At 42.0% G+C, this 26287-nt stretch overlaps 1 long non-coding RNA gene across 1 annotated transcript; it reads right to left on the bottom strand.

The window, feature by feature from the left end:
* Positions 1 to 11884: 11884 nt before the first annotated feature.
* LOC124054078 lies at positions 11885 to 25646 on the bottom strand. Its single transcript, XR_006842307.1, has 3 exons — positions 25504 to 25646; positions 24615 to 24830; positions 11885 to 12120 (listed from the first exon to the last, which is right to left on the bottom strand). It is a non-coding gene; the product is annotated as an uncharacterized LOC124054078 (long non-coding RNA).
* Positions 25647 to 26287: the final 641 nt, after the last annotated feature.

The raw sequence follows: 26287 nt of genomic DNA, 5'->3' as shown, positions 1-26287 counted from the left end.
CTCTCTTTCATTTGCCACGTTTCTCTCCATCTGCATGGCCCAACACATTATGCAGAAGTCATTTCTTTCAGTTGTTAAGTAATTTTATCTAATACTGAAACTTAAAGCATCAAAAACTGATTTTTGGCCACCACGAGACAGCAGAAAAAGCTGTAAACACAATGACGTATTGTTGTCTTCTAATTAGCAAGCATGTTAGCAAACACTTGGCTATTTACAGTTCACAGTGCAGACCCAGTGTAACATTTACTTGGATTTTTCTTTGTTTTTCTGGTCGCCGGAGCCTCCACCAACTGCTCAGGAAAATATCTGCTGATTTAGCTGCAAAATGCTGCTTTAAAATCTCAGCAAGTTGTAAGCTAAGTTGCGTTGCTTTAACTGACACTATGGTGCATATCGCCATCTTGATTTTCAGTTTTCATACAAAAACTACTGTTTCTACTACATTTATGGACATCTTTGGCTCTATACAAAAGTACTTCGCTCTGATACCCAGTATTAATGCAGACACTAAATGTTAAATTGTTTTTTTTTTTCAAGACACAGTTGCTGGAAAAACTCTTTTAACGGGTGAATTTGCATTTGAAAGTGGTGAAATAAGACAATAGTAAACACTCCATTGTTTTCCAATATATCGAATCAATATCGTCTGCGCTATTACTGTGATGGACATACAAACAAAGGCATGAATGGCGCCCAATCAATGACTCCTCCCGACACACACTCATACACACAATTTCATTATGGAGAGGGCATTTATCACATCACATTAGTAGATTTTCTACACCTGTTTTAGTGAATACTGGATTTGAGGGGCCAGTGGTGAAATAAACAAGCGCTCAACAAATCAGATGCTATCTTGCTGTTTCATGAATTGTACCTTTGTTTTTTTGGGTTTTTTTGCACCGGTGTCACCTAGAGCTGCATAAAGCTCATGAGCTTGGGAAACAAAAGCTCTTGTCAGTGAGGGTCTGGTTGTGTGTCCTGAACGGGCTTTAACCTCTTATCTGAGCTCAGCAAAAGTCCCCATCGATTGGTTCGCTGATTGTGTGTCTGTCAGCCTACCTGTCCAGCCCTCCCTCTGCCCTTCTCCTCCCTCCATCCATCCTCCTCCAGCCCTCCCCTCTGCCCAAGGCCTCATTGATCAGCCGTGCCCTGGCTCCTGCCCGCTGATCAGTCAGCTTGATGTCTTTTGTGTCTGGGTGAAGTGAATAAACTATCGGGCCAATCGAACGGGAAGCGTGGGGCCAGAAGAGCCGGTGCTTGGCCCTTAGATGCATGAATGAGAAGGACAGTAAGAAAGGAAAAGAGGAAGGTATGGAAGAGTGAGAAGGAGAAGAGAAAGGCAAAGAGAGGAGGTCGAGACCAGCCAGTTAGCTCAGATCTCAGCAAGATTAAAGAAACAGCACACAAAACGGTGGAAAAGGAAGAAATGGCAGAATAAGATATGAAGGGATGAAAGGTGGCACCTCCCACGGGGCCCAAGTTCACAAGGCTCAGCAGGTCTCTAACACCAAGGCGAGAGCAGAACATCCATCTCCAATCCACACACTGATGACAAGCTCCTCAGATAAACACTAGAAGCGGCATCCAATCCGTCTTAAGACTGTCAGCGTCCCTGAGCTTCTTCACGACTGTGGACATAGGGAATAATTGTGTCCATGAGGCTGCATAAATTATCTAGCAGTTGTGGCAGATCCATAGGCAAGTGGATGAGGCCTCAGCATGAGGATCAGCACCTCTTTAAATTTCTTACTAGAGCTTCCAGGTCTCAGATGGGCCAAACTGATGAGAGGAAGCCAGGATAAACCATCATTTCCATTTCATCCCTGTCAATAAGCATCTGATAAAGAGGATAGAGTGGGAGGAGGGAATTTGTTATTATAATAAGTGAGGTTTTTATGGTTATATTTTGTAGCAAGGTGACAGAAAATAGCACTGATGGATCTGCAGATGAATGATGCGACTGATGATGGACATTTGGTGGAGGAAAATATTGGAGGATAACAAAATAGATTCTTAAAGTATCACTTCATGAATGCAATTACTGACATCCAGATAGTTCCAGGACTATATGACTGCAAAAAGAACTACTGCAACAATTGTTTTTGTTTTCATATTCCCAAAAGAAAATGAACACATTTTAAAGGGTTCACAAATACTTTGGGCACTGAGTCAAGTTTAAAGCCAACTCATTACAGCTGCCTGCAATGAAAGCAGATGCATTTCTATTCACAATTATAAAAACTGAAGACATAAACAAACATTTATCCTGTTTGGAAGCCCCTGGTTTGCTTGGGGATTGGTGCATTTTCTTTCTGTCCTCCATGTTTTCAGTCAATCGGTCCTTAGATAAAAAGAGCTTAGAAAGATTATCCCCCTGGCTTGCATGCCATTATCATTAATCAGTGTGTTATTGACTGCTCTGTCCTTTCCTGTTTCAAGTTCAGGCCTCCCTTAATCCACAGATTTTGCCCAGAAGACACACACTCGACTCCGGGAGGCTCAGTGCAGCTTGAACCATGCCCACCCTTGCAGGCACCAATCGATTTGCAGCAAGCCAGCTCCCGCCTACCAATCAAAATGCCCAAACATTATGACTGCTGATGTAAATTCACCTTACAGTCTCTAGAGACTCATTTTGAAAATCTATTACAAAAGGCCAGAGGACTTTAAGCTCCTGAGCTGTCATTTTTAGATGTTAAATTGAATAGGAAAAACAAACATAAACCAAGATTCATCCATTTAAGGTTCATTAAGCTGTTTATCTATATTACGCAATATATTTTACTGATTTAAAAAATATAATTAATTAATTGATTGCAAAGGTTCTGATTGATAATTGGCAACTCATTTTAAGTCAGATTTTCTGAGCTAAATCCATTGCAAAACCTTTGTTTTAGAGGTTAGTTAAGAGTAATGGATCACTGGTTGAAAGGTTAATGGATTATTGATTGAGTAATTGGCGAAAATAATGCAGAAATTGTTGAAAAATCTAGTTCAAAGTGACTGAAACATTCAGCCTTCAGCCAGACACTGTGTGGTAATAATACAAATGCAAACTTGACCCCAAAACCGACTCAAAAACTGTATAAAAAAAATTACTGTGACAATATGCACTTTTAAATAAGTAATAGTGGTAAATAACAAATGCTTTAAAATCACTGAAAATCAACACAACAGAACAAGTTGTGTTGGTCAGTTAAAGAATATGTGATCTTAACTGATAGGCCTGTGAAGGTACATCAGTCAAAAAATGGTCAGAACCAGCATTTTAAACTATTGTGGTCAGTGTCTTCTCGCAGTAGGCTATTTTTCAGTTGTTAAGAATCTAAAACATAGACCTTTAAACATTATGACGACAAACACCATCACAAAACTGATGACAAAACCACTGCTTAACTGTTATCTGCCTGAAAAATGACATTCAAGTATTCAAGCCTGTCTTGTTCACTGGCAAACAATGACAATCATCATCAGGCAACAAACAAAGTCCTCTTGAGTGAGACGTTGAACACATGGCAGCTCATCCACTGTGTGCTGCCCTCCAAATTCTACCTAAAACTGTAAAATACACAGTCACAGGCATCCCCAGGCGTTTCCCAGCCATACTGCGGGAATTGATGTTGCCAGGCATGTTCGTGCTGGAGTACAAATCATACTGTCAGTTTCAGTGCGCCTGTCAAAGAAGCAAGACATCAACACAGCCAGACGAGGACGACAGGAAGCACACTGACATAGCATGAGTCATTGGGGAGGGAAGTAGCCTTGGGCGGTGATTGGAGAAGGGTGTGTGTTTGTGTATTAAAGAGCTTGTATGCATGAAACCATGTTACTTCAGCTGTGTGGCCATGTGTGCCTGAGTGATTCTGGTGTGTGTGTGTGTGTGTGTGTGTATTCATCTGTGGGAGCACACATCACAGGGTCGCGTATCCGTTGGTAAATATGAGCTGAGTCTAATCAATAATCTCAAGTGAAGAGAAGCTTAAGGCTTTAAGACATTAACTCTACACTGTCAAAATCGGTTGTCCCCAGGGTTCCAGTGTGTGTGTGTGTGCTTACACACCCTATGTGCACATGCATGTCTGAGTGAGCATGTGTGTGAAGGCATGTTTGTTTACAGGCAAGGTGTGTGTGTGTGTGTGTGTGTACGTATACTCCTGTGGTTGTGGGGACATAAATCTGCTTACAAAGTCACATTGTGAGGGCTTATGGCTTTATCGCCTTACTTACGGGGACAAAACACAAGTTCCCACAATGTAAATCATTAAATATTAGGGTGAAGACTTGCTTTAAGGTTAGGTTGAGGTCAGGGTTGGGTTAAGGTAAGGGTTAAGATTAGGTAAAAATGTTTATTGTTATGGTCAGGTGGTGGTTAAGCCTCCAGGAAATGAATGGAAGTCTATGTAATGTCCCCAGAAGTAATGGAAAATGTGTGTGTGTGTGTGTGCGTGCGTGCGTGCTACTGTTAATGTCGTTTGAACATACGTAGTTGAGGTTGTGTACAGTCCAGACTTCCGCTCACTTCCTGTTGTTGTCTAATACTGACATTGCTTCACTGACACATACAGCCTGGTCAAATAGATAGAGATAATCTATGCAAATTTAACACAGTGTTTTTTTCAATCAATAGCTATTTAGCTGCCTGCGTATCTTCCTGCACGTGTTCATTGAGACAGCTCCCAGAGGGCTTCCAGTGGTGCTGGTTTGTTGATATGAGACGGATTAAAAACATAACAAAGTAGTTTGTTTAGCTGCGAGGACGCCAAACAAATTTGTGTTCCTTTAATGTAAGCTGAATGCAATATAACGAGAATGTCAGATGCTTGTTTCCTAATTTTTCATGTTGTTAGACACAGAACACACACCTGCGAACGAAAGGTTGTTGGGGAGGGGGAATAAAGCAGCTCAAATCGATATTTTTATATTAACAATGCATAATATGAAAAGTGTAGCTCTTAGTGATGAACCCACAGAGAATTATCACCCAACTTTACTGAGCTTTATTATATACATATATATATTTTTTTTTTTTTCTAACTGTGGAGGTTGCTGAGCATACCTCTTTCACAGCAACACCCTATTAAGGAGAAAAATATCAACCAAATAACAGGAACAGACAGAGTCAATAAATAAAACAGAAAAACTGACAGCAAACAAGGTGCAGGCTCAGTGAAAGAAATCGCAGGCAGGAGGAGAACGGCTATCGAGAATGGTCTTAAAGTTACAGAGAGGTATAAGCGTTTGGATTCTTTGGTGACATTGCAGATTAGTCCATGAAAGCGCGGCGTGAACAGCAGCGACAATTTTGTTGCGTCTTTCAGCTTAGGTTTACTCTCAACTTTGTCTCAAGCCTCAGTAGGGAGCTGGTTTCAGTAAAAAAAATAAATAAATAAATAGAAAATAAAAAGATAAACACACTGTACACTACCTACCCAGCACACACACAAGAAAAAAGCCAAAACAAAACACAGAACAGACAAAGTTAGAGACGGGCCGGCGAGCATGGCAGAGCATTCAGCAGATACAGAGCCAGATATTTCCCTCAGGAGTTATTGGAGAACATTTTCAGTGTGATTATTGGACTTAAATTTGTTAGACCACCAGGAACTTGACTACAAATATCTGCTGGATGCGTTACTGGGCAACGGTTTGCCAACGCATCTTCCATATCAGCCTTAAAAGATGATATGTTAGTGTTGTTTAATTAATGCAAATTTACAGTCTCTCCAGAGTTCCTGGTTGTTGGAAATGTTCCTGTTGTCCACGCCAGCCAAAATGAGACCCCTTCACGGTATGAAGCGGGTCCCATAGTCTTTTGTTATGGACTTCTAATATGAGGCTTCAGCAGCGTGAGTGAGGTGTCCTGTCGCTGGCATTTTTGGTGGCAGGAAATGAAAGCATCCCTCAGACATAGCTCATAACGAAGACAGTATTTGTGTTGACACAATGAGAAAAATTGGCTCTGCAAAAACAGTAACTTTGGAGGTTGCTCACATGGACTGGCAACAAGTACCGTCCATTATCTTTTACACTAGAGTCAAATTAGGAAGGGATCGCTTCAAAGTGCACATTCAGAAGGACCCCAGTCACCAATAACTTTCAGTGAACCTGTGGCATGTGAATAATTGTATTCAAATTCTACTACAGCATGTGATTCAAAGAGCTAAACTCAATGACCAGACAAATTAAGCTTCTTCTTAATAAAGTGCTCAGTGTCGCTGTGGATGCTGGCGCTTTGTACCTTTGCGAAAGCTTCGACTATGATCGGCGCTCTTCACTCAGTGTTTTATGCCAGAGAAAAACATGGCCGCCGTAGATCAGTTTAGCTTGGTTTGTATTTCAACCTTGTCACATTTTTTTAAATCATCATTCACACTTGCGGCATTTAATCGTCGCAGTCATGCTGAGGGATTTTCAGTGATTGGTGTCTTTCTCAGGGGCACTTCGACAACATCTGTAGCTGCTGATGGATGTATGCTGGCTATGAGGGCATCAAAATGCTCTCTTCTGGTCTCGCTTGGACACCCTGCTAACTTGTCCATGTCTCCTCATGCCTTCTCCATACTCTCCTCTCTGCCTGAAACCCATCAACACCATTCCTTTGTGCACGCCAAAAATCATTTGTGCTCGTCCTACTTTTACTATGCTCATCCCGTCTCCTCAGCACACGGCTGAGCTCTGAGCCAAAAACCTGCCTCTCCCACCCAGCCACACCTCCCCTCCTCCTTCTGTTCTCATCTCCCTCTTCCCCAACTCTCTCTCTCTTCTCTCTCACCTCTTCTATCTCTGGTCTCCTTGCCCCTCCTCTCTCCCCTTTCTCTCTTCCTCTCTCGCTACAAACTCCAAAGTATCCTAATTCCTGTCATGCTAATTGGAGCTGACAGACACAGCTAATTATGCACAGATAATCTGCTGCATCTGACTAATTATAATTCCCATTAGCTGCCGATAATGCTCATTAGATTAACTTTCTCCAGGAGAAATTGGAAATAATAGACCAGGCTCGACGCTGCATCTTTTTTGGTAATCACAGATCGGGGCGCGTTTGGCGTAGAGGGCTGGTGTTTGTTTGGTGCTGAGGAGACAGGCTGGATGCTTTCAATGGCCACAGTGGAAATAGATACGCTTGCCTGATCCAAATAATATCTGACAGATCTTGACTGCTATCACCAAAAATCCAGAGGGACAGGGAAGCCGTCGACATGGGGGAATTACAGAATGTGGGTCTATGTTAGGTACAGAAATGAAAACCTGCTCTTAAAGGCACTTGCAAAGACAGTTTCGTCTGATGCTCCAGGTGCGCCCCTCTGGTAGAAGACCTTTCATGGTGACAAATTAAGCAAGTCCAAGAAGACACAGGACTTGGCTGTGGGCTGAAATAAAGTACATGCACCTATTGTAACGGCAATGGTCATGGTAATCACACACACATAACAGCAAATATCTAAAAAGAGACATATAGGTTTAGGCAGAAAACCCTTGCTGACTGTAGTCCATTAGCTCACTCTGCTGCGCCACCAATCACATGCAGTTTCCTCTGAACAGAGCCAACTATTTATTTGTTGCCCACTCAGTCTACCGCTGTGCAATCTGCTCTCGCTTTTGCTGCATGATACGACAATTCTGCTGCTTCGGCTCACCCACCACCACCACCAATTGCCACCTGCTTAGATGTGCTTTTGCGTGCTGCGGAGAGGGACATTATTTACCTTCTGATAGGTGTGCACCAGCATGTACAGGAAGAACATAAAAGCACATCTATTCCCGGCCTTCACCACTTCGAAATTGTACCAACATGTCATCTAAGGTAATTTCTTTAAACTGAATATGTAAGCTGTCCTGACTGCAGCTGAAGCTCGCCGACTACATCAAATCTGATGGTCAATAAATATGTGTATTTATGCATCATATTACAAGCTCTTATTGAAGAAAATCCTCCCTTCACGGGTGCACAAAGTGAATTCGGTGCATTACAAAACAGATCAAAGAGTATTAAAACTAGTGAAAGAAAATGTGCTAACGTTTAATTTTAACAAGAGGAAGTGATCAAGTAAGCATCAATGCTCTTTTAGCACAAGAAATAAAGAAGTCCTCTGTTATGGCGGCCAATGCTTGGAGAGCAATTGGACACAGACAGCAAATGTAATTTATCGATGCAGTGTGTGGTACAGAGGAGCCCAAAGCCTGGGGAACACACAGGCCCTAAAACCCACAAATGGGATATTGATCGCTCTGAGGGAGGAGAGGGTGGAAAAAGTTATATTTAACCATGAAGTGCCTCACTTAGTCTATGGAGTGGTTAAAATTCTCTCTCTCTGTCTCCCTCTCTCTCCCACAGCCACTTACCCACACTATATCCAACAGTGTATGTTCTTATGGCAAGCCATCAAATCGCCCATTGTGATCAGCCCTGACAGCACCTCAAGGTGTTTCATTGAAAAGAATGATCTGAACTATAAAAGAATCTATAGTGGATGTGCTCTCTCCTATACGGCACTGTGCTCTCTGGTAGGACAAAAGGAAGAGCTTTTTTGCTCTAGTTGTGTGTATTCATCTTTTTATTCAGCCCCAGGGGCCAGCCGTAATCCACTGTGATTGTGTGTGTGTGTGTGTGTGTGTGTGTGTGTGTGTATGAGCTTCACACGTGCCTGCTTGCCTCTGCACATGCATACTCCCATTTGCAATGTCCTGAATTTGATCATCTTAACCAGCACATCTCATAAACAATGAGCACCGGCAACAGTGAGCGGGAAAAAAAAAACAAAACATCCAATCCATGCAATATGGATCCAGCTACAAACAGGATATATGCTGGCTGATTGCAAACAAAAGAGCTTCACTGTGATACTCACATGCATGTATTTTAAAACAGTCAGGGCTGAAACCATAGCAACAATGCTTTAGCAAAGAGAGAAACAAAAGCTCAGTTATTTTATTTTGTGCATGTCTCCGACTGTCTCCCTGTGCACGTTCAGAAAAATGCCTTCAAGTGGTGTTGTCCCAGAGAAAAAAAAAACAATACAAGTATGATTACAGGACCACTCACTCACTGCTAAAAACACAAGGGGAGTTTGATTTGATTCTGCATTTCATATTTGCGTACCTTCAGGCTTTCCAATTTTCTCTGGCCCAAAACGAAAACTGATCTTGAGCGTCTGCAGCGTGTGTCTGTGGAACTGGAAGCATGAGTCACGCTGAGTCCAAGACAAAAAACAAAGGGAACATCTAAAGTTATTCACCTTAACATGGCATGCAGTCATGGGGATGGGCCGCACCATGACTGACACGAGGATAAAACATATTTTAGAATGCAATTTGAGCAGCCAGAGCGATCTGACTGAGACACGTTTGTAGAAATCCAATCTGAATCGCATTTCAAATCAATTTTATGTTTTTTTTTTTTGTTTGTTTTTTAATTTTTGCTGTCCATACTAAAATCTGTCTGGATTTGTTAAAAATGAAGTTGGCCCAAAGTGCATATTATTGAGCTTTGGACAGGCTAGCAGTTGCCACGTGTCCATTCTTTATGCTAACCCGCCCCTCACCCGCAGTCAGCTGGGATAGGCTCCAGCCTGCCCCCCCCCCCCCCTCCTGAGAATTTTGATTTGATTTTAACATATAATACAAAAGCACATAGTCATAATAATTTCTATTGTTTTCCAATAACATAAGATCTATTATAAAATCTATATATCAATAATATAGGATAAAGAACTTCAGCTTTAGTGCATCCTGTTGTAAAGCCATTTCTTGTGTTTCATCGTCTGAACGTTACGTAAACATTAGCCTAATCAGAGGTGAAATAAGTTCTCCTCTCTCAACACATCCGGGGTAGCATGTTTAATAGAGCAAGCAGTTCATTTTCTGATGTAAGTAGCCTCTTGATTAAATGCACCATCACCATCAAGTGTCCTAATACAAGACCTCGGAAGTTTACTCTGCTGATTTGCCATTTAATCCTCTTCTGCATTTTCATCAGCGAAAAATACGCAACTTGGTGAAAGGACTGTTTGGGTGAAAAACTTTTATCATTTACAAATAATAACAGAATAATCTAAGTTTAGATGAACGAATACATCAGTGTGATAAGAGTGTTGCATGTCTAAAATGAGTATTAGGAAGTCTAAAATGTGGATTTGGACCCAATCTGCTCAATTTTATGCAATTCCTTCGTGATAAAGAAGACGGCCGAATGCCAAAAATGTAAATCAACAGGACAGACTTATGAAAATCCTTAACAGACTCTTGGCTCACTAAAGCAACTTAAATGTATCAGCACTGGTTCGAAAATGTCTACCTGTATCTGAGAGGATGAGCTACTGTACCACTCCTAAAAAAAAAAACAAACAAATTCTATTATTTTGTGTTTTGTTTTCAGCAACACTCTCATCCAGACTGATAAGGCCGCAGAAGGAGGTGAGTTTTCAGTGTCTTAGTCAAGGGCAATCTCATGGGACATGTGACACATTCTGCTGCTGCCCGTGAAAACTGCTAAACTCTGCTGTGTGTGTGTGTGTGTGTGTGTGTGTGTGTGTGAGAGAGAGAGAGAGAGAAGTAGAGTGTGTGTAGGAGAGACAGGAAGGGTGAGATTACGGAGAAATACCATTATTTTTTTTTCTCTTTGCTTTGTTGACTGAACCAAAAAAAAAAAAACAATACTCAAATAGAGCAACTCGTGTTCAAATGGGTGGAAGTCTGGTGACTGAGATAACCACTGCTCTAAGTTTGTTTTGTTTTCATCTTCATCAAACCAGCCTGTAATGTCCTGAGGATGAGGGAACTGAGCTCCTGCAACAAAACATAAATACATGCTTCCTTCTTAGGTCTCTCCCCAGCAGTTCACAATATTCTCGGATCAAGGGCACTATAGCTCTGACACTTTTACGACATTATCTTGGCTGTTTTAATGTGCTTTAATGCTCCTAAAGTGAATCTACAAATGTATTCTCCTTTGGTCTGATGCTTCTTAGAACAACAACAAAAACTTACTAGCAGCATTCACCATCATAATTTCTTAAAGCTGAAAGAAGTAATACCAGTTTATTTTGTCTGACCATCTAAAACCTAAAGATGGTCAGTTTACTGTAAAGTGATTACCAAAAACACTTGCAAATTAATTTTCATCGATTATCTCAACCACGGATGGATGGATGGATGAATAGACAGAAAGAGAGAGAGACAGACAGACAGACAGACAATGACATTTGGTCAGAGGATCAGCAGGAACATTTACACACTACTTATGCAGCTTTTCCATTCCCATAACTGCCAAATTAGGAGCCTTTAACGACTGTGTATCTCATTGTGTCTGCCGTTACAAGCTACACAGAAACACTTTAAAGTGCAGCTGTCATTTTTATGTGCCCTTATAGAGCAGGGCATGAATGCGGCTTTTATGTGCAGCACCGCGAGCCCTCATCATTGGTCGATGCAGGGGTGGGGTCTGAGCTGCTGTTGGAGACTGGGTGGAGATACGAGCTAATGAGGATGTTAGTGGCTCCTTGAGCCACGAGCTGTCCTGTTAATCAGACGGGAGGGACCCTGTGTAAAGATGACAGTTCACACTTGATCCACATCTGATGATTATTGCCGTCCCCGGCCGGGTTTCGCATCGGCCATCGCTGCCCAATTGCCGCGCTGAGCTGATGAGAGTTACAACCACCACCTTGAGAGGAGCTCAGTGGCCATAACAATGAGGTTGAGAGATCAGCACAATAAGAGGACAGGGACCTAGCTGTAGGAGTGATGGTCTCTAGCCATCAAAACTAAATACACCTCTGACCCATCTGTGTTGTGCAGCAGTACATTTCTAGTTAAACAAGCATACGCACACACACACACATTGACACAAGAGCAAACAGAGCAACACTCCAACTATGTATTTCATCATGAAGTCAATTTTATTGTTTTCTGTCTCTACATCTGTGCTTCATGCCTCAGTCATTTCTTTTTACCACATTTCCAACTTATGTTCTATTCCTTTTTCCTCGTTCTCAAGTGAAATGTGACAATAATTAACCTGCGCTGTCCACTGTCTCTTTTCTTTTCTTTTCTGTTCTTTCCTCTCCCATTTGCCTTTTCTCAGGCTCTCGATCCCAGACGAATGCGGCAGGATTTCTATAAGAGGAAACAAGACACGGAAATTTCAGAAGGGAGCTCAACTGTCTAAAACGAGCTTGCAGCAAGAGCGGGAGATAGAGGGCTATAGCGTCCTATTTGCATGAGCAGACAGAAGGTTAATAACACAAGCCCTGCTGTGACAAAGGAGAAAAAGAACATAGAGTAGGTAGGAGGGATGGAAAGTGCTGATCCTCCACTTCTGACTCCTGAGAATCCATCTAAGACACAAGGGAGGAGCATGGAAGTAATTAGAGCCCTGGATATATGATGGGTTTCATGTACAACACCACCTCCCCTTTTTCTCCGCAGCACCTCATTTCCCAGAATGCATGTTGAGACGAGCGAGCAGCAGAAGCAGCAGAAGCAGCAGCAGCTGCACCAGCGGCCACCATCTGAAAACGCTTGTGTGTTTTACATCAGTAATTACCAGCCAGGAGTATTTATACCCCTGAGGGTACTTCTAGTCGCCTCGAGGTACGTGGAAATAATGTGAAGTGGCTAAAACATGAAAAAAAAAAGTAATTTATGATTTGACTGAAAAAAATGAATCCACATATTTGGTAAGGAAGAAAATAGCACTGCAAATTGATGTAATACTGATCTACCAGTTACGCTAGGCTGACTGCACAATACCTCCTTCCACTCAGCTGTGACATGTGACACTACATACTGCAACTGAGAGCGTGTGAAAGATAGTTAGCAGAGTGAGCAGAGAGGTTGAAACAGCTCACAGAAGTGGATAAATGGTTAAAATCGCTCGAGGTAATGGCTAAATAATCAAAATCGCTAAAAGTGATGGTTAAATGGCCGACACTTGTTTGCTACAGCTAATGGATAAATTGTCGAAATAAACGGCTGGCTACACAGCTGAAATAGCTTAAAGTAGTTTAAATTGATAAAATATAAATAATGGCTAGCATTTGAAATTGACTGACTGATACACGAAGGAGATAGCTAAAACTAAACGTAATTTTTCGGAAATAGAAATACAAATGGTTGAACGGTCCAGAGGGCGGCGCGGTTCCCTCCCACAGTTCAAAGACATGCAGAGCTGCCATTGATGACAGATGGATGAATCGTACGGCTTCTACCACATTAACAATACCGTAAATTGTTAATTTGTTAATTTAATTTATTACCTCTATATTATTTTAAACTGTTTTTGCACTCTTTTTCTGTTCTTGTGAGCTGCCACGACAAGTAAATTTCCCCACTGTGGGATCAATAAAGTTCATCTTATCTTATCTTATCACTGCTGGCAGCTGCAAAACAACCTAAATATTTACAATTCAGTTTTATAAAAAAATAAATAAATAGGAATTTCTCTTTTACTTAATTAAGTGTTATAAAGCACCCACTTTAAAAGCCATTCATAACAATATTTTTGGAACATAACGGGTGGTGTCAGCGAAGAGGCACTTGAGCTCATCTGACAGGACTATGTGGTGCATCAGACAAAAAAGGCTCAGAACCACAGTTTTACATGATGCTTGGGAAAAACAAGGACGAAAGCTGTTCGTGGTGGCTGGAAAAGAGGTTGAGTGCGACAGGTAGACAGTTCTGCGTGGGAGGTGCCAACAAATCAGATGTCTTCCCTGTCTTTTTCTCTATTTGTTTTAGTGAGAATGCCGAATTACTTCCTGACAAAAAGGCATCTCTAAGTCGAACAAACACACAAGGCAAGCAAGTACAGTTAAAAAGACGGGAAACAAACTAAACTGTGTTATCAATCTGACATCTGTTTGGGCCAAAGCAAACAGTGAATGCAGCCTGCTTGCAGAAGTTTAGAGAGCTTCTTTTAGCTATCCTCTCTTTTCCTGCATCACGGCTGATAAGCGCAGTTCAGAAGTCACCAGAGGGAATTGATTATCAACAGGCGGGGGCTGGATCCTCACCAGCTCCGGCATAATGAAGCTCTCTATTTCAGGACCATCAGGTGTTTTTTAGGCTTCCTGTCGCTATTCCTGGGCTCTCTTGTTTCTTCTCTGCATCCTCGGATCATACCAGCCCAGATATGAGTGCACTGGGAATACGGCATGAATACATTTTTTTAAAGCCTAATTCAAAGTTACAAAGCTCTTCTCTTTTTTTATTATGTTTGGAAACAATAGGTTGCAACTGAATCTGCACTGCGATAGTTTGGCTATGACAACATTTCAACCACGTGATTGAAACAAACAAGAGGGAGAATTACAAGAAAGCTTTGACAATTAAACACACGCGCATGCAGGTGCACGAGGAACGCAAACACACGCCAAAGACACACAAGCATCCTATAAATAGCTTAGATCCATGGCAACCTGAGATTTGTTGTTTGTCGTCACATGCTGCTGAGAGCGAGAGAAGAGCGGCGACTTAAATAACACTGGGAGATTGGTTTGTGTGAGAGGCAAAGTCAAAACAAATTACGCCTTTTCTATCACTTTGGGCCCACCGGTAAAGCATCTGAAATAGCTTTGTGCCTGGGGACATTTTACCACTGAAAGAATACGGCAGCAATATCCTCCGAGGACCTTAAAAAAACAAAGGGATGAGGGAGAGAGAGTAGACGATAGGGAATGAGAGGGTTTAGTTTTACTGCGGATCACAGGTGGCGCCGTGACCACCTAACTAACACTTCATTCATTCCCATCCTTCCTCCATTCGCCTGTCTCTTCCTATCTCACCACAGTGCACTGCTGTCACACCAAAGGTCTCCTCTATTGAAAAATGTGAAATACCATTATACTGATGCATCCTTTTCTTTACACACACACACATACATATATATATATTTTTATTTATTTTTTTTTTAAGTGCAGGAGTGGGGGGTCCAAAGTGGTCCACTCATTCAAACATAATAAATATCGAATTCATACTCTTGAGATGCAGCCTTGAAGGTTTTATCCAATTTCCATCACCTGCAGCTTGTTGATTTAACTTGTTTTTCAGGCAAACAAGTCAGAAAGAAATTTCTGCCCTTCTCCATTTAAACTGACCTTCAGCAGACCTTTCGCTTTCCTCCCTCCCCTCAATGCAAATAAACACTTGAAAACCACAGGCTTTGCACTTTCCCCACGGTGTTTTCCTGCACAATATGAGCGCTGTAGCAACATGAGATATATATCAGGCTTTAATTGATTTTTGTTTTGCAAGATAAAGTAATTCGATGCAATTGTTTCAGTTTGGCGGCGTATTTGCACTCGCTCCCATATGCTGTTCATTAATTTGCAGCTAGTGGGTGATTTATCAACCTATTACACTTGGGCTTGTGCCCCCAACGCGTGCATGTGCGCGCGCACACACACACACACACACACACATAGTTCCTCTGGTATCTTGAGGAGGCATACATGTGGCACCACTTTGGTGGCTGGTGCTGTAATGGCTGTGCTAAAGGGCTGGGAGAGAGCCAGGCCCTGTCCGACTGCAGATGGATGGACCCACAAGCTATGCACACACACACATACACACACACAGTCTGTGCCCTGGCCCAGCCCAGACTAGCCTGGACTGGCCCAGTCTTCTTGGGAACCACAGTAAGCCTAAGTGGGGCAACCAAGCCAGGACTAAATGAAAATGCTAATACCACAAGATTAAAATCGCTACTACATATACACAGAAAAAGTGCACCTGTGTGTCTGTATGTGTGTGCATGCGTGCATGTTGCATTAATTAATACGCTGCGAATGGGCATTAGTGAATGCATGAATAAGCATTTCAGGATGCAATCGAGAGAACTTAAAGAGCCTAAAATCTCTGGCTTCTTGAGGGATGCAAAACAAAATCAATACGGTATAAACAGAGTAGAAAATATTGAGGCTTCCTGATCTTCCCATGAAATAAACAAATTAATAAGATCCACATGAAAGCTTTGCTCTCACCTCTTCATGCATAAGCACGAAGCAGAGGACTCATCTTTTTTAAAACAGAGACACAACTGAGGCATAATTTGTTCAAACTGGATGATGCAGCTCAATAACTGTGTCTTAATATCACACAGCCCTCACAGTCTATATATTTCATCACCACTGACATGTGTGCCATTGTATTGTGCTAACTGTTGTGCTAAATCCCATGCTGTTGTTTGTGAGAATGACTGATAAGGGAGGGGAAAACATTTCTGTTGTTATGATTGCTTTGGAGAGGATGCTAAATGGATTTTTTTTTCCCCGTTTTTTTTTTTTTTTTTTTTTTTACAAGAAGCAGTTAAAATTACAAACTGAACAATAAAACTGTCTCATGCTGTGAGTTTCACAGGTTTTTCACATTTCACAACGTGACATACACAGGATTTTCAAGAGTGTACAAAACAGCAGACATGTTTGTTGGATTGGATGTCAACGCCGACCACCTGCCAAGAGTCTGCAAGACTTTTGTTAAAAACCAAGAAACTGAAATGCAAATATCGCCTGATGAAAATGGCAGACAGTCTCTCTATTATTGATTTTAGTCTGAAAAGGTCTGAAGATTGCCATTTGAGTTGGCTGATCTTTCCACAGCTGCTCTGCTCTTTTTCCTCGCAGCATATAACCGCGTCACGATAGAACAGTCTTGAGCCACCAGAGGACACTTCCTGTCAGAAAGAGCATTTCGAAAGTGCTCTGCTGAAATGTTCTGTGGGTGGGAGGGAAATACTTGGATTATTTATACATTTCTTAGGCAAAGAAATAATGACACAATGAGACACTGGCACCTAGACGACTTTTTTTTTTTTTTTTTTTTGTACATTTAAGGGCATACAATTTTCCAAGTTCAAGTCTGTTAAAGTTAAAGTCTATCTCTTCCTCTGTCTAATTAATCACAAGGCTTACTGTGCCACTTTAAAGGAAGAGCTCACCCAAAAAAGAATGAATGTAAGCTGTTCCTTGATGTCACAGCAGACTATTGAGCGTCCAGCACAAGCACAGGTGTATCCTCAAGCAAGGGACTACGCACTAAACTATATGGACTGCAGTGCAGGTCGGCCCGTGTTCTGTATTGACTGGCCTGGACTGGGTCAATTATTGTAACAGTTTAAGATAATAAGTTAGACAATCAAATTTTAATTTCCATTAATGCCCGTTTCGCTAACATTAAACCTTACATTATAAGTATTATAGTAGCAGCTATAATTATAAATTTAGTGTAAAAGGCTTGAACAATAATACTGTTGACCAGCTAGTATGTGGCTTCTTCAAAAGCTGAATCTGTTTAAACTTTTTACAGCAGGACCTCTGAGATCTTTGCCTCTCTTTTTTGCCATCACTTGCAATCCTGTATGCTGTAGCCTAAACTTTCCTACCCACACTCAAAATGAAAGGGAGGACTGGAGTTTGGAGGTTCATTCAGACCAAATCGTCAGACTTGGTCCAAATGAGGCCTCACAGCTTCTCAGGTTGGTTGGCATTGGTAAATCAAATGGAAATCACAGGCGATCGTGACTTTTCTTACTAACTCAGTGCGACAGGCTTCCTGCATCACTGAGCTAGTTGATTATAAATATAGAATCAGGCAAGACCTCCCTCTGTTCCACCTTAAAGCCACCACAGAAAATCACATAAAACACCATAAATCCATAAGCAGAGAGACTTCTAAGCCAAGAGTGTTTTTCTTCCTCTTGTACCTGCAGCAGTTTAATCAACCTTAATTAATTTTATGCAAGTATTTCCACTTAATGAGCTATAACATGCAAAACCACTGCCCTTTTCCCCTCTTAAGGAATCAATATTTCCACTTAAGACTTTGTTATTAGCAAACTTTCACACTGCTCTACTTTTTAAATGGATGTCGGCGAAGCCTATCTTATACCAAAGTACACATTCCCTCTGTGGATAATACTTCCTGTTTCTTGTGGCCGTAAGTGACAATAGCCTCAGCTTTCAGCTACTACTGCATCACACAGAGCAGGGTTAAGCCTCCAGTCAAGTCTGCACACACACACACAAACACACACACACACGGTCTCAGGTCCAGTATGCAGATGAAATCATAGCCAACATTAATAGGTAAACACACCAAAGTAAATAAACTCCATTAAAAAACTGACATGTTTAATTTAGCTGAGCTTTTTGCCTTATCGGCTCGGCTGTGTTTTTGTTTAGAGAGATGGAGTCAGTGAAGGGATGCGAGGAGAGAGCAGAGAGAGCGGGCGCGCTGCAGGTAATTATACTCCATACACTTGTAATCTGGGGGTCAGCCCGAGTCCCTCCCCTTTGTTCTACAATCAATAGCCTCAGAGGAGGTGGTGAGGGCGAGGAAGAGAGACAGGGAGGAGGCGAAAGGGAAGAGATGCTGGTGGGTCCTTATATTCAGCATTAATCATTTAACGGCAAGAGCGCGGGCAGGTGGGAGAGCAAAAACACTGCAGAACACAAACACTTAAGTAGTCAGGTGCAACAGGGAAATATCTGGTGGCATTAACAGGCCCTTGCAGGAAAACAGGAACTACACCCCGCAAACGGATTGGTCAGCCGAGGAGGCACAATAAAAGCGCTGAAGAGGGCTGGAGAGAGAGAGAGAGAAATAATCACTTTTACTTAATCCAGCAATCTGTGGGGAAAGAAACAGCAGTGATTTTATTGTCGCCACCTAGCAAGATAACTTAGTCTGTTTATTTGACAGAAGAATGAGGCCAGAGCCAGTGATAAAAAATAAGAAGGAGCAGAGCAAGAAGGAAAGTACACCATTGTTCCTCCTCTACCTGTTAGACAGACCATCTTATATTTTTTAAATCTCCTACTCTCTCTCACTGAGGGAAGTTCCCAAAATAAGGGCATCACTGAAAAACCCTCTATAAATACAATGCATACAGTGTATATCCTTCTATCCAGAATCTTGCTTGAGTATTTTTGTGACTATTATGGCCCACTGTGAGTGAATTTGCTGAATTTTTGTAACAATGAAAAAGGAACTAAAAGTTGTTTTATAAGATTAAAAACGGTTCCCTTGTCTTAACTTTAAGCTTTCTTGGAGCAACACATAGCCTGGAGGTAATCACCGCCTGAGAGGACAAGTTCAGGGAATACAAAGTCCTTTTCAATGCAGCTGATCAAAGGTGTGTTTGTAACACCAACAGGTCATGACAAAGCACCGTGCTCAGGTCGAGTTGACTACTGTCAGGTTTGGCTATTTTAAAATTTGCCAACTTTAAACTAGTCCACGCATTTCATGTTTACCAAGTAGAGACGAAATTTCCCTGTGGGAAGAGGAAAAGCCTGGCAAGCTGTTGTTCATTAATGGATTACAAACAGCAAAAAAATAGGTGGAATTGGATTGGGGTGCCAGTTTTAGGCCTGTGCAGAACGCTACTGTTTGACTTAATGATCAAACTGACAAGCATTCTTCCTATATCACCTTTTTTGGAAAAAACAGATTACAGATTGATAAAATGTGCAATAAATTACCTAATTGCTGGATTGCAGAGGACTCCAGGATGGACTTATATATGGTCACGCAATGTAAATTATATACGGAGCACTTGTAATACACAAGGTGATAACAAAGAGCCCACAAAACACGCCTGACAGATTAAAACCAGCACATCATCGTTGGTTCGTGTGTATGAATGGATAAAGGACGCCACTTCAGCAGTGCCTCCGCATGGAATCAAGATAGAGACCCATTGTTTCCTTCTCAGCTGAAATAGGAATCTGTCTCCGTCTGCATTCTCTCCCCCAGCCTCAGAAAGAGACAGAGATAAGGAGGGACACCGCTGCAGTAATGTCAGTCTTCAGCCAAATGGATAAACCTGGATGGCAGGCTTTTCGCTGGCGATAAGGATGTAACTGCCACAGATCGGTGGGAGACAAGAGTCAGCTTTCTAAAAGCTGTGGAGAATGGGGCCCCCACTTGTATGCCCACAGCTTCACAGCATGGAGCATGGTGAACTGATGCCACAGTTTTCAAAGATCTGAATGGTATCGCAGTAACAACAAGCCCAAGGTATCTTTATTCTGGATGTCTCTGGAATTGATGATGGCTTGGTATAAAATGCAGTCTCTTCATGTAGACACTGACAGCTAACGTCACCGTGGAGAATGTTCAAATGCCTCCGACTGAAGCCCAGTTTTATTTCAGGCACCGTGCTGCCATTTACGGCCTTGATTAAGCCTTGATGTATATACGAGGTGAGAAAAGTTTTTGCCTGTTATGCAACACGGATGTCGCCACGCCACCTCACCCCAGACAGCGTGGGGTGTGGCGTTTCTGACAAGCCCGCCACAAATCATTGTTTTGTTTCATCTCGTCAGTTCTTTGAAGCGTGAGGCGCCAGCGGGAGAAGTACGATTATTCAGCTAAATTCTGCAAGGAAAATTACAGCTCTGTGGCAGCAGGTGCATCTAAAATCCTACAATACCCCCACCTTCCGCCCATCCTCAGGCATAAACAAACACGCAAACGCGGACACATATACCGTGACACACACCTGTACATAAAATACGTACGTACGCATCAAAATAAGCTCACACGGTCACACCTGCTCTAATTCCATCTGTGTTTCACATGTCCCAATCCTTCCCGAGGTTTCAGCCTTCCCTGCAAAGAAGAAGAAAAAAAAAAGAAAAACACAAGCTGCACAATCACCCAGCGACACAGACCGGCACATGATCTCGCCACGATGCAGCAAGCGAGCAGGCAGGAGCTGCTCTAGAAGAGGTAATTCTGTTTCTGTTTGTTCAACAGAGAGAAGGGAGGGGACGATAGGGGTGTAAATCTAACATGGGGGCCCCGTGGCAGAGCCCCCAGGATCAAATTCAATTCTGGCAAGATACACATTAAGCCCTGTCAATCACAACAATGTCCTTGGAATGCGGCGGAATGGTGATGAGAACGGCCGGGGAGTCTCTTCTCCACGAGAGCCGGGGATGAAGCCACTTAGACACACATCTGTGAGGGACTCACATCGCCCTGAGGAGTCCCCATATTTGAACCTGCCCAGACACGCATGCAACTGTAGGACATGATCCACAAGTCGACATCTCAAATCAACTATTTCTATGCTCACTGTGTTTTACCGCCTTTAGGCCAAACAAAAAGCAAAACAAAAGCAAGTATAGGACAGGAAGGTTTTGCAGTATTTAAACTTCCATGTAGGGACAATGAACTGTTAAAATAATAAACGAGGGAAAAATCTAAAGCTTCCTTCTTTCCAAGAGGGGAAGGCTGTTTTGGGGAGACTTTTACTCATGAAATTAGTGCAAGTATATGCTTTTTTAAAGAAATGTGACCAAGCTTGATTCTAAGCACATTTTACTGTTGAAAAGTTAACTTGTGACTAAGTCCTTTCTGAAGGATAAACTATGTAAGGGTGACACTGATTCTAAATGTCCATTTCTGTGCTGCAATTTTGTTATACTTCGGAGCCAACTTATAAACCGATGGCCGTATATCTGCAACAAGCTAATACTGGAAACCAAACGCTCATTCACAGTATCAAATGTCATTTATTTACTTGTACTTCAGTGTGTTTTAAAAACTTTTTTTAATGTGTCACTGTAAAAATTTTACGTTTTATTTCCCCTGTCTGTCTTTTTATGTGTATTTTTTTATGAAACTCAATTACCGACTAGAGCCTAAAGTAGCCCTGAGCTGCAATCACCAAGCAGAGGTGAGGAGCAGGCTGCAGAGGTCTGGTAATCTCACTTGTTTTTGCACCCCAGATTTGTTTCATTTTCGAACTTGTAGCTCTCAGCTTCAAATGACTCAGGTGACATCACTTGAGGATATTTATTAGTCTTCATCCAGCTCCCTCTGGAGTCACAAAAGGATTCATGCATCTTTTCCACATATGCAGCAGTACTCCTGAAGCCTTGTAAACAGACTTTGATGTGTAAAATTGATGGAGTTCCCCTTTAAACGTGCCAAACGTGAAGCATCTGAGTGAAAAACAAACACCTTCAAACATATACCAAACCTGTGCCAAAAAGCCCATCCTAAATCTAATTTAAAGTCTCGAGAAGGAGGGAAATCACACGCTGTTTGGTTCGCAGCTTGACTTCATTTGGGCTATAGCGACAGTGAGCTTATTTACTTTCATTCTGGACTTTTGCTAATTATCTTAACTACACAAGTAATTATCTTTCACATCAAAGGGCCTAGCTCTGAGCCCTGCTGGTCCCCCCACCCCGACGAAACCAACCAACCACCCCACCGACACACACACACAGTCGTGTTTCCATCACTTCTGGGGACATTACATAGACTTCCATTCATTTCCTGGAGGCTTAACCACCACCTGACCATAACAATAAACATTACTTGCCTAATCTTAACCCTTACCTTAACCCAACCCTAACCTCACCCCAACCTTAAAGCAGGTCTTCACCCTCATAGTTAATGATTTACATTGTGGGGACTTTGTGTTTTGTCCCCATAAGTAAGGAGGGTCCTCACAAAGTAAACAGATTTTTGTCCCCACAACTACAGGAATACGCATACACACACACACACGCACACACACACAAACACACACCATGTTTCCAGAGCCAGCTGAATCATGACATTAACAGATAATTAGACGATCTCGCGGCTGCGTTTGATGAGGGTACATGTGACGAGCGGCCGTCCATGAGGATTCAGAGAAATATCACACACAGATTTAACAGCAGCTATTAGCTATCAGGTGCTGAGCCGTAGACCCGGTGGAAGCTTATATAGTTCTGTTACGGATTAGCAGTAAATAAATGACACCCCGAGGGAGCATTGATAAATTACTACTTTTTGGCTTCACCCTTGCTGAGCAGCTCTTTCATCTCATCCATTAGCAGTGCTCTTGCTGATCACTCCCTTCACTGAGCAATGTGGCTGCTGGTTTTAATTCACTGCCCAAAAGCCACAACTTCCTGACAGGACCTCACAAACTGCGAATATACAGCACGCGCGTGTCGTTGCGCATAAGCTTTCACTCAGCTTCATCTGATACACTGACCGACGCCTCTGCGCTCCTGTTTCTGCAACGAGACAATAATCAGGTCATCTGGCATCGAGCGTGAATCCTTCGTTAACAATCTAACGATAATCTCTGCACAAGCATGTGACTGTAGGACAAAATTTACATGAATTGCATTTAAATTCCTTTGAAGTTGTTTGTTTTGCTCACCTTGGAAACACACTATTTCTTCTTCTCCTCTGTGGTAAGAAGTAAACGCAGCACATAAATATGCATCTACCTAGGGCCCCGTGCTATTCTGGCCCAGTGTTTTGAACATAGTCACTGGAGATTGAGCCTATCAGGGACCCACAGAGAGAGAGAGAGAGAGAGAGAGAAAGAGTGAAAGAGGAAGGAGAGAGGAGAAAAAAAGGAGGAGGGAGCGGTGAAGGAGAATATTATTTGTGCCTGTTCTAAACCAAAAAGTGGACGATTTGCGTGATGTTTAATGCAGGAGGATCAGGGCAGGGTTCAGAGTGCGCTTCCTTTACGAGTCACCTCACACACCTCCAAAGTTTATGTCACAAATAAGATGAGTCTCTGCTGCATTTTTAAAAAGGCCCTGTGCTTGTTGGGAACTATTTTTATTTGCCTTAAATTCAAGGTGAAAACATGTTTTAACCTCACTCTCAATCTTTGTTTAAACCCACAGAACTTTATTTTATATTCTAGTCGTGATCCCAAAGTCTCCAAAGACGCCAAATCTGTCAGGCTGAATTTGGAGGTAAGGTGTATAAAATAATACACAAGTCATATCACCAGTCAGAGGAAAAAAAACTCCTGGCCTTGACTATATTAGATTTAAACAACATGAAGTTTCAATAAAGAGCCGGAACAAGCTTATATTCAGTTTTATATATAAGAGAAACAAAATGAAATATACTTGAAGGGAAACATGAGGGAGAAATTGGATTTTAACTAACAAATACTTTCATTATTGATTCATTTTTATGTCCTTTTGGATTGGAATTTCAAGGTGATGTCTTAAAATCTCTAATTTTATCCCACTGCAAGGCTGAAACCTCCAAAATATTCTCTTTACAGTGTTAAATACTAAAGAAAAGCAGTTGATACTCCAATTTGAGAGGCTGAAACTAGAGAATGTGCGTCAAAACATTTTTCCATCTCCACGTTGGGTTTGTTGTCAGAAAAGCAACAATGGCTCAGGTAAAAAAACAAACAAACATGAGTTGAATTAATCTGGTGAGAAAAGTCAAAAAATGCCAAGAAAATCTGAGAAGGGCTTTCTTTCCCCCCCCCACACACACACAAACACTTCTTATGGCCAAAATCTTGGGCGTCGTAGGAAAAGTTATAAGGAATTAGTTGCCAGGTCTGACACTAGTGTGCAACCTGGGAAATACTTGCTGTCACCTCCCAACGTGGGAGCCAAAGAACTGCTGGTGGCACCAGTTCCTAATAATGAGATGCATAAATATGGAGTATGCGCACGCACACACGAAAGCTATGAACTTGTGCTTGTGAATATATGCACAGGAGTGTGTGGGAATGTGACATATCCTCCCTGAACCCTGGTGACACCTCTGTACAGGGTGGATTATATTACACCCCCCCACCCCTCCCACACATACACCCCACTCACCTGTTACCTGGTGAGCTCTGCAGGTTTCCGTAACTTCAGAGGCCTCCACCTGGATGTTATTGCAGCCTGCGGCACCCTGCTCCACCACCCTAATGAGCCCTGCCTCAACTCAGTCAAAGTCATCTGATGACACTGATGTGGGGAGATTGATATTCACGCTTGACTCGCCGTCCTCTCCACTTGACTGCTGTGTTTACCTCCCCACACAATTAGTATCTGGAGAAGACAGACAGACAATGAGAGGGGAGAGGGGATGGAGTTTGCGTGCGACTACATTAGCTCCAATTGTTTATAAAGATGGGAGATGTCTTTCAATGTGGCTTGAAGGTGGCTTTCTATATCACAGGGCCATTACCAGCTCATTTAATCCCCATAACGCTACTTTAGCTCTTTGAATGTCAGTGGCCTGAAATAAAAGAAACTGGATTGGTTTAAGTAAAATGCATATTTCAACAGTTTTCATCCAAATTTGCATCTAAGACGCGACTCGCTTTTGGCCCTTTAAAATGCACTTAGGAATGAACTAACAGAGCAAACTCCACAAGTGTGTGTGTGCGCAGGTTCGACTCCCGCTGTTTACATTTCCACCCTTCCATCTCTGTTAGCTCACTTTCATCTGAACATTAGCATATAAACAAATAATACGCTTAAGAGGAGAATCGCCTGCCCACTCTGTGAATAAAAAAGCTAAAATGGAGGAGGAGGTGGGGTGGAGAGATGGGCAGTGATTGGCATTAGCAGACTTTTAGCTGAGGCTGTAGGAGGGAGGGAGACAGAGGCGCCATGTCTTCAAACTGATTTAGCTTTAATTGACATTCTCTCTAATCGGCGCATTCACCATTTGAACACAGTGATGAAAACGCTTTATAAGCTGAATACTGATGCCTACCTGAGTGAGGAAGTGAGTAGGCCTGAAGCTGATCAGGTGGACACACAGGTACGCTGGGTTTGTAAACGACGTTTTGCCAAATGGGAGGGAGGGAGTGAGTAAGGTTTTGTGTGGAGCCACAGCGCCCCCCTGTGGACACAGAGAGAATGGCTGCCTCTTTACATTGACATCTCAGCCAGCTTGACCAAGAGGGATTCTGGCTGATTTTTTTTAAACTAGCACTTTCGCTACATTTCTGCTACTTTTTACTTCAGTTCCTTTATTCTACGTGTTACTTTTCAGTTACTTTTTCAGATTTCACATGTTTATTGACAAAATAACAAATGTAGTGGAATTAAAAAGTATTAAGTTGTAGAAATTGGAAAATCTCAAATACACCAGGGTTTATATATATATCACTTGTTTTTCTTCATAATGAGTAGTTCTATTTTTACTTCTACTTTTATACTTCTATTTTAACTGTATCTTGCTGACAATGCTTAGGTTTGAATCCAGGACTTGTATTTGTTATGGAGTATTTTTAAATAGTTGCATTAGTAGAATTGCTTCACTAAAGGACAGGAGGTGCAGGATTGTCCTGATCTTCTCTAGTTAAAGTTTTGTACAGTCAGTAGTGAAATACGTCCTGAAAAGTGCTGCAAATCTAGGAACTGTTGTGTTTTCATTAATACAGCTCCCGAGGCTGTATAAACCTCCTAATACTAAAATCCTACCTGATATGCTTCCTAGTAGCTAACAATAGATTTTTCAGCTGGAGCCTAATTTGAAAATGCAGATATTATAC

This window comes from Scatophagus argus, chromosome 22 (genome assembly GCF_020382885.2).
Source record: "Scatophagus argus isolate fScaArg1 chromosome 22, fScaArg1.pri, whole genome shotgun sequence".
Lineage (NCBI taxonomy): Eukaryota > Metazoa > Chordata > Actinopteri > Scatophagidae > Scatophagus > Scatophagus argus.
This window is presented reverse-complemented; position numbering and strand designations above follow the sequence as displayed.